General features: G+C 45.4%; 1 non-coding gene across 1 annotated transcript; it reads right to left on the minus strand.

The window, feature by feature from the left end:
* Positions 1 to 6,052: 6,052 nt before the first annotated feature.
* Positions 6,053 to 6,151, minus strand: LOC139235222 (small nucleolar RNA U13). The gene has a single exon (XR_011588438.1). It is a non-coding gene; the product is annotated as a small nucleolar RNA U13 (small nucleolar RNA).
* Positions 6,152 to 9,345: the final 3,194 nt, after the last annotated feature.

Raw genomic sequence — 9,345 nt, forward strand, 5'->3', positions numbered from 1 at the left:
GGGGTGAGAGATGACGCTACTTCCTGCACTATCCGACTCTGACCCCCGGTGACGCTGTCGCCCCCTCGATGCTGCAGTACACCCTTATGGCCACTGGATGGCGCAGAAGCGAACTGTGCTCACAAACAGGGTTCTGCATCTTAATTGTTTAAATAGGACCCTGGAATGAATGAAAGTTACATAGAATAAGGCTTGCATTAACTGAAATACACAGCACAGAATCAGGCCACTAGGCCCAACTGAGGTTTATACTCATGGGAGGAAAAGCAATGTGTGAGGAGGACACACAAAATCTGCAAAAGGACATAGACAGGCTAAGTGAATGGGCAAAAATTTGGCAGATGGAGTATAATGTTGGAAAGTGTGAGGTCATGCACTTTGGCAGAAAAAAAAATCAAAGAGCAAGTTATTATTTAAATGGAGAAAGATTGCAATGTGCCGCAATACAGCGGAGCCTGGGGTACTTGTGCATGAAACACAAAAGAATAGTATGCAGGTACAGCAAGTGATCAGGAAGGCCAATGGTATCTTGGCCTTTATTGCAAAGGGGATGGAGTATAAAAGCAGGGAAGTCTTACTACAGCTATATAAGTTATTGGTGGGGCCACACCTGGAATACTGCGTGCAGTTTTGCTTTCCATATTTACGAAAGGATATACTTGCTTTGCAGGCAGTTCAGAGAAGGTTCACTAGATTGATTCTGGGGATGAGGGGGTTGACTTATGAGGAAAGGTTGAGAAGGTTGGGCCTCTACTTATTGGAATTCAGAAGAATGAGAGGTGATTTTATCTCGAAACGTGTAAGATTATGAGGGGGCTTGACAAGGTGGATGCAGAGAGGATGTTTCCACTGATGGGAGAGTCTAGAACTAGAGGGCATGATCTTAGAATAAGGGGCCGCCCATTTAAAACAGAGATGAGGAGAAATTTCTTCTCTCAGAGGGTTGTAAATCTGTGGAATTCGCTGCCTCAGAGAGCTGTAAGAAGCTGGGACATTGAATAAATTTAAGACAGAAATAGATAGTTTCTTAAACGATAAGGGGATAAGGGGTTATGGGGAACGGGCGGGGAAGTGGAGCTGAGTCCATGATCGGATCAGCCATGATCTTATTGAATGGCGGAGCAGGCTCGAGGGTCCGTATGGCCTATTCCTGCTCCTATTTCTAATGTTCTTATCATCATCATCATCATCAAGGAAACAAATTAGCAGTTGAATGGAAGGCCAGCAAGCAGGACATTGATAAAAACGAGTCTATTGATGGAGAAAGTGCGAGCAAGAGTTTAGGCAACATTACGACATGGCCCATGGATGAGAGGAGAAGTGAAGACGGAAATAAGATAAAGACGCCTGTATTTATATAGCGCCTTTCACAACCTCAGGACATCCCAAACGATTTACAACCAATGTGCGATTTGAAACTCAAATGTACTACAAATACTGGAGATCTCGAAATAATAACAGAAAATGCTCTCTCCACAGATTCTGCTGAGTGTTTCCTGCATTTTCTATTTTTATTGCAGTACATTTAAGGAAATGGTAGTATAGTGAACTAGGATATTATTGGACTAATAATCCAGAGGCCTAGTACAAATGAACAAATGTCTCGGAGCGGGTGCAGGACATTCTAAAAAAGGGAGGGAGAACAGCCAGTTGTCGTGGTGCACGTTGGTACCAACGACATAGGTAAAAAAAGGGATGAGGTCCTACGAAATGAATTTAAGGAGCTAGGAGCTAAATTAAAAAGTAGGACCTCAAAAGTAGTAATCTCGGGATTGCTACCAGTGCCACGTGCTAGTCAGAGTAGGAATCGCAGGATAGCTCAGATGAATACGTGGCTTGAGCAATGGTGCAGCAGGGAGGGATTCAAATTCCTGGGGCATTGGAACCGGTTCTGGGGGAGGTGGGACCAGTACAATCCGGACGGTCTGCACCTGGGCAGAATCGGAACCAATGTCCTCGGGGGAGTGTTTGCTAGTGCTGTTGGGGAGGAGTTAAACTAATATGGCAGGGGGATGGGAACCAATGCAGGGAGATAGAGGGAAACAAAAAGGAGGCAAAAGCAAAAGACAGAAAGGAGATGAGGAAAAGTGGAGGGCAGAGAAACCCAAGGCAAAGAACAAAAAGGACCATTGTACAGCAAAATTCTAAAAGGACAGAGGGTGTTAAAAAAACAAGCCTAAAGGCTTCGTGTCTTAATGCAAGGAGTATCCGCAATAAGGTGGATGAATTAACTGTGCAAATAGATGTTAACAAATATGATGTGATTGGGATTACGGAGACGTGGCTCCAGGATGATCAGGGCTGGGAACTCAACATCCAGGGGTATTCAACATTCAGGAAGGATAGAATAAAAGGAAAAGAAGGTGGGGTAGCATTGCTGGTTAAGGAGGAGATTAAGGCAATAGTTAGGAAGGACATTAGCTTGGATGATGTGGAATCTATATGGGTAGAGCTACAGAACACCAAAGGGCAAAAAACGTTAGTGGGAGTTGTGTACAGACCTCCAAACAGTAGTAGTGATGTTGGGGAGGGCATCAAACAGAAAATTAGGGGCGCATGCAATAAAGGTGCAGCAGTTATAATGGGTGACTTTAATATGCACATAGATTGGGCTAACCAAACTGGAAGCAATACGGTGGAGGAGGATTTCCTGTAGTGCATAAGGGATGGTTTTTTAGACCAATATGTCGAGGAACCAATTAGGGGGGAGGCCATCTTAGACTGGGTGTTATGTAATGAGAGAGGATTAATTAGCAATCTCGTTGTGCGAGGCCCCTTGGGGAAGAGTGACCATAATATGGTGGAATTCTGCATTAGGATGGAGAATGAAACAGTTAATTCAGAGACCATGGTCCAGAACTTAAAGAAGGCTAACTTTGAAGGTATGAGGCGTGAATTGGCTGGGATGGATTGGCGAATGATACTTAAGGGGTTGACTGTGGATGGGCAATAGCAGACATTTAGAGACCGCATGGATGAACTACAACAATTGTACATTCCTGTCTGGCATAAAAATAAAAAAGGGAAGGTGGCTCAACCGTGGCTATCAAGGGAAATCAGGGATAGTATTAAAGCCAAGGAAGTGGCATACAAATTGGCCAGAAATAGCAGCGAACCTGGGGACTGGGAGAAATTTAGAACTCAGCAGAGGAGGACAAAGGGTTTGATTAGGGCAGGGAAAATGGAGTATGAGAAGAAGCTTGCAGGGAACATTAAGACGGATTGCAAAACTTTCTATAGATATGTAAAGAGAAAAAGGTTAGTAAAGACAAACGTAGGTCCCCTGCAGTCAGAATCAGGGGAAGTCATAACGGGGAACAAAGAAATGGCAGACCAATTGAACAAGTACTTTGGTTCGGTATTCACGAAGGAGGACACAAACAACCTTCCGGTTATAAAAGGGGTCGGGGGGTCTAGTAAGGAGGAGGAACTGAGGGAAATCCTTATTAGCCGGGAAATTGTGTTGGGGAAATTGATGGGATTGAAGGCCGATAAATCCCCAGGGCCTGATGGACTGCATCCCAGAGTACTTAAGGAGGTGGCCTTGGAAATAGTGGATGCATTGACAATCATTTTCCAACATTCCATTGACTCTGGATCAGTTCCTATAGAGTGGAGGGTAGCCAATGTAACCCCACTTTTTAAAAATGGAGGGAGAGAGAAAACAGGGAATTATAGACCGGTCAGCCTGACATCGGTAGTGGGTAAAATGATGGAATCAATTATTAAGGATGTCATAGCAGTGCATTTGGAAAGAGGTGATATGATAGGTCCAAGTCAGCATGGATTTGTGAAAGGGAAATCATGCTTGACAAATCTTCTGGAATTTTTTGAGGATGTTTCCAGTAGAGTGGACAAGGGAGAACCAGTTGATGTGGTATATTTGGACTTTCAGAAGGCATTCGACAAGGTCCCACACAAGAGATTGATGTGCAAAGTTAGAGCACATGAGATTGGGGGTAGTGTGCTGACATGGATTGAGAACTGGTTGTCAGACAGGAAGCAAAGAGTAGGAGTAAATGGGTACTTTTCAGAATGGCAGGCAGTGACTAGTGGGGTACCGCAAGGTTCTGTGCTGGGGCCCCAGCTGTTTACACTGTACATTAATGATTTAGATGAGGGGATTAAATGTAGTATCTCCAAATTTGCGGATGACACTAAGTTGGGTGGCAGTGTGAGCTGCGAGGAGGATGCTGTGAGGCTGCAGAGCGACTTGGATAGGTTAGGTGAGTGGCCAAATGCATGGCAGATGAAGTATAATGTGGATAAATGTGAGGTTATCCACTTTGGTGGTAAAAACAGAGAGACAGACTATTATCTGAATGGTGACAGATTAGGAAAAGGGGAGGTGCAAAGAGACCTGGGTGTCGTGGTACATCAGTCATTGAAGGTTGGCATGCAGGTGCAGCAGGCGGTTAAGAAAGCAAATGGCATGTTGGCCTTCATAGCAAGGGGATTTGAGTACAGGGGCAGGGAGGTGTTGCTACAGTTGTACAGGGCATTGGTGAGGCCACACCTGGAGTATTGTGTACAGTTTTGGTCTCCTAACCTGAGGAAGGACATTCTTGCTATTGAGGGAGTGCAGTGAAGGTTCACCAGACTGATTCCTGGGATGGCGGGACTGACCTATCAAGAAAGACTGGATCAACTGGGCTTGTATTCACTGGAGTTTAGAAGAATGAGAGGGGACCTCATAGAAACATTTAAAATTCTGACGGGGTTAGACAGTTTAGATGCAGGAAGAATGTTCCCAATGTTGGGGAAGTCCAGAACCAGAGGTCACAGTCTAAGGATAAGGGGTAAGCCATTTAGGACCGAGATGCGGAGGAACTTCTTCACCCAGAGAGTGGTGAACCTGTGGAATTCTCTACCACAGAAAGTTGTTGAGGCCAATTCACTAAATATATTCAAAAAGGAGTTAGATGAGGTCCTTGCTACTCGGGGGATCAAGGGGTATGGCGAGAAAGCAGGAGTGGCCTACTCCTGCACCTGAAGTTGAATGTTCAGCCATGAACTCATTGAATGGCGGTGCAGGCTCGAAGGGCCGAATGGCCTACTCCTGCACCTATTTTCTATGTTTCTATGAACTGAGGACCTGAGTTCAAATCCGACCACGGCAGCTGGGAAATTAAATTCAGTTATTAATTAAATCTGGAATAAAAAGCTAGTATCATAATGGTGATCATGTAACTACTGGATTGTCGTAAAACCCATCTGGTTCACTAATGTACTTTAAGGAAGAAAATCTGTCATCCTTACCCGTTCTGGCCTATATGTGACACCAGACCTACAGCAATGTGATTGATTCTTAACTGCCCTCTGAAGTGGTCTAGCAAGTTATGGGCAATTAGGGATAACATAAGAAATAGGAGCAGGAGATTTGGTGTAGCTGCTGGGGGGCATACTGGGCATTCTAAGAACATGGCTGATCTGATCTTGGCCTCAACTCCACTTCCCGCTCCCCATAACCCTTGACTCCCTTATCGCTTAAAGGTCTGTCTATCTTCACCTTAAATATATATATTAAATGACTCAGCCTTCATAGCTCTGTGGAGTAGAGAACTGCAAAGATTCTCGACCCTTCGAGAGAAGAAATTCCTCCTCATCTCCGTTTTAAATGGGCAACCCCTGTAACTATGCCCCATGAAGGTCCTGACGTTCCATGTCCCGAACTTCATGTTAGAGTGGAAGATGCCTGTGCATGAGTTCTTTTAACGTGGGGTAGGGGAAGCATCCTCTCTGCATCTAACCTGTCAATAGTATAGTGCAAATGTATCAATAGGGACAGTGCAAGATGGGCCAAATGGCCTACTCCTAATTCTTATGTTCAATGAGTTGTGCACGTACACCCTCAGGTCTCCATGCAGCCCACCTTAAAATTGTACCCTTTAGCTATGTAAGTGTTTGGGTTACAGAAATTAGAAAACAATATAATAATTACTGATTACAATAACCATACAACTGCAAACTGGAGCCAACATATGGCAACACAAAAAAACGACCGCATCTGTGTGGTAGGAACACTTCACAACAATGAATCCGACCGGTTCAGGGTCAGACGGGTCATGTGCCCTGTCGTAACAAAAGGGACGGCACATATCACGCATGCGCGTGCTGAAACCCACTCATCACATAGCTGAACCAGAAGGATCGAAGAATAGAGCAGCCGGGCGGAGCATAGTCCCGAGCACAGCCCTTTAATGTCAGGGTGGCCCGCACAGTCTCCATTGCCACGGGCTGTTGTGATGGAGACGCATACCCCCTGTAGGTTACTTGGTGACGCTGTTGTTACTTTGTCTGTTTTAATTCGAAACCTACTGCCACAATTGTGGTAATTATCTATGTAAATATATGCAGGCACGTGATGACGTTGGCATAATATTAAATTGAACGTCTCACTGCTCCCATACTGCGCGTGCGCAGCACCGCACCTTGGATTTAAAGGGTGACCAAAAGAAAGAAAAAAAACCTTATAGCGCCTTCCAAGACCTCAGGACGTCCCAAAGCGCTTTACAGCCAATGAAGTACTTTTTGGAGTGTAGTCATGGTAGCAATGTAGGAAACGCAGCAGCGAATTTTGCGCACAGCAAGCTCCCACAAATAACAATGATCAGATAATCTGTTTTAGTGATGTTAATTTAGGGATAACTATTGGCATGGACACCCTGCTCTTCTTCAAAATAGTGCTATAAGCTCTTTTACGTCCATCTGATGGTTTAACGTCTCATCCAAAAGACGGCACCTCTGACAGTGCAGCACTCCCTCAGCACTGCATCATCATCATAGGCAGTCCCTCGAAATTGAGGAAGACTCTAAAAGTGAGTTCTTAGGTGACTGATCAGTCCAATACGGGAATTACAGTTTCTGTCACAGGTGGGACAGACAGTACTGCACTGGAGTGACAGCCTAGATTTTTGTGCTCAACTGTCTGGAGTGGGACTTGAACCCACAACCTTAGTCAGAGGTAGTGTTTAAGGAGTGTCTTAAAGGAGGAAAGAGAGGCGGAAAGGTTTATGGAGGGAATTCCAGAGCTTAGGGCCGAAGCGGCTGAAGGCGAAGAGGATGGTGATACACTAGAGGTCAACGTTTGGGGAACGCAAAGTTCTCCGAGGGTTGTAGGGCTGAAGAAGGTTACAGAGATAGGGAGATGCAAGGCCATGGAGGGATTTCAACTCGAGGATGAGAATTTTAAATTTGAAGCACAGGACTCCCTCGTGTGGTTATACAGCACCATGTGACTACCCCAGCTAAAAATAACTAAAAATACAGCAGGTGGCGTGTGCTGTATTGTTTTATGAAGTCATCTTTACAGTTACTGAGTAATAGTTACAGTAAACAGGGAAACTCTCACTCAAGCAAAGTGGCGGGAACAGCAACAATTGCACAATTTAGATCCTTGTTTTCTGCTCATTTGCTCCCCAGCTCTCCTGATGTTGGCTCCTTGCTGGGGTACAGTGGCAGAAGTACCCTCTGATACATAAGAACATAAGAAATAGGAGCAGGAGTAGGCCATATAGCCCCTCGAACCTGCTCCGCCATTCAATAAAATCATGGCTGATCTGGTCATGGACTCAGATCCACTTCCCCGCCCGCTCCCCATAACCCCTTATCCCCTTATCATTTAAGAAGCTGTCTATTTCTGTCTAAAATTTATTCAATGTCCCAGCTTCCACAGCTCTCCGAGACAGCGAATTCCACAGATTTACAACCCTCTGAAGAAATTTCTCCTCATCTCTGTTTTAAATGGGCGGCCCCTTATACTAAGGTCGTGCCCTCTAGTTCTAGTGTCCCCCATCAGTGGAAACATCCTCTCTGTATCCACCCTGTCAAGCCCCCTCATAATCTTATACGTTTCGATAAGATCACCTCTCATTCTTCTGAATTCCAATGAGTAGAGGCCTAACCTACTCAACCTTTCCTTATAAGTCAACCCCCTCATCCCTGGAATCAACCTAGTGAACCTTCTCTGAACTGCGTCCAAAGCAAATATATCCTTTCGTAAATATGGATACTAAAACTGCACGCAGTATTCCAGGTGTGGCCTCACTAATACCTTATATAGCTGTAGTAAGACTTCCCTGCTTTTATACTCCATCCACTTTGCAATAAAGGCCCAACTACTCGTCCTTTTTGTGTGAGCCCGGACAACACACAATCTCTCTTTCTATCCGACCACCGGCGCTAAATGAGTTGCAATTTCTTTCAGTTAACCATCGGGAAGACCAAACCCATTGTCTTCGGCCCCTGCCACAAGTTTTGTTCCCTCACTGGCCAATTCCATCCCCCTCCCTGGCCACTATCTCAGGCTCAACCAGACGGTTCGTAAACTCGGCGTCCTCAGTTGCTCACTGCCTTCACCGGCTGAGCCATCATGGAGCTCAATAGGATTCTTCTAGAACATAGAAATCTACAGTGCAGAAAGGAGGTCATTTTGGCCCATCGTGTCCGCGCCGGCTGACAAAGAGTCACACGGCCCTCGGTCAGCAGCCCTGAAGGTTACATATAAACCTACGAACAATGAACAATGGAGGAAAGGTAAAGAACACCCAACCCAATCAATCCGCCCCACACAACTGCGACACCCCTTGCACTGAAACATTCTACACTCCACCCCAACCAAAGCCATGTGATTTCCTGGGAGAGGCAAAACCAGATAAAAACCCAGGCCAATTGGAGAAAAAAATCTGGGAAAATTCCTCTCCGACCCATCCAGGCGATCGAAACTAGTCCAGGAGATCACTCTGGCCATTCTTGTGCATTTTATTCCACTAGTCTCACCTTCTTAAGACATCTCACTGGGATAAGTGCCCTCCGACAACTTACTATTTAGCGAGTGATAGTACTGCTGTCGGTATATTCAACCGTGGAGGGAATCACAGCCAAGCACAATTCTGTCCTTACCTGTTTTGGGATGTTTTGCTATATAAATGCAGGTTGTTGTTACCTGTGATGCACACAGGAACTTTCCAGCAGGTTAGTGACCAGGAGCGTATTGGTACTGAGGCCAATTCTGAAGACCCAAGTGCTGCCATGGCAGAGATCAGCTGACCTCTTGTAAACTCATTGGCTTCTCTGGCTCAGCCAATGAGTTTACAAGAACATTAGAATTAGGGGCAGGAGTAGGCCATATGGCCCTTCAAGCCTGCTCTGCCATTCAATAAGATCATGACTGATCTTCGACCTCAACTCCACTTTCCCGCTCGATCTCCGTACCCCTTGATTCCTCTAGAGTCCAAAAGTCTATCGATCTCAGCCTTGAATATACTCAACGACTGAGCATCTACAGCCCTTGGAGTGGAGAATTCCAAAGATTCACCAACCTCTTGAGTGAAGAAATTTCACCTC

This window comes from Pristiophorus japonicus, chromosome 22 (genome assembly GCF_044704955.1).
Source record: "Pristiophorus japonicus isolate sPriJap1 chromosome 22, sPriJap1.hap1, whole genome shotgun sequence".
Taxonomy (NCBI): domain Eukaryota; kingdom Metazoa; phylum Chordata; class Chondrichthyes; family Pristiophoridae; genus Pristiophorus; species Pristiophorus japonicus.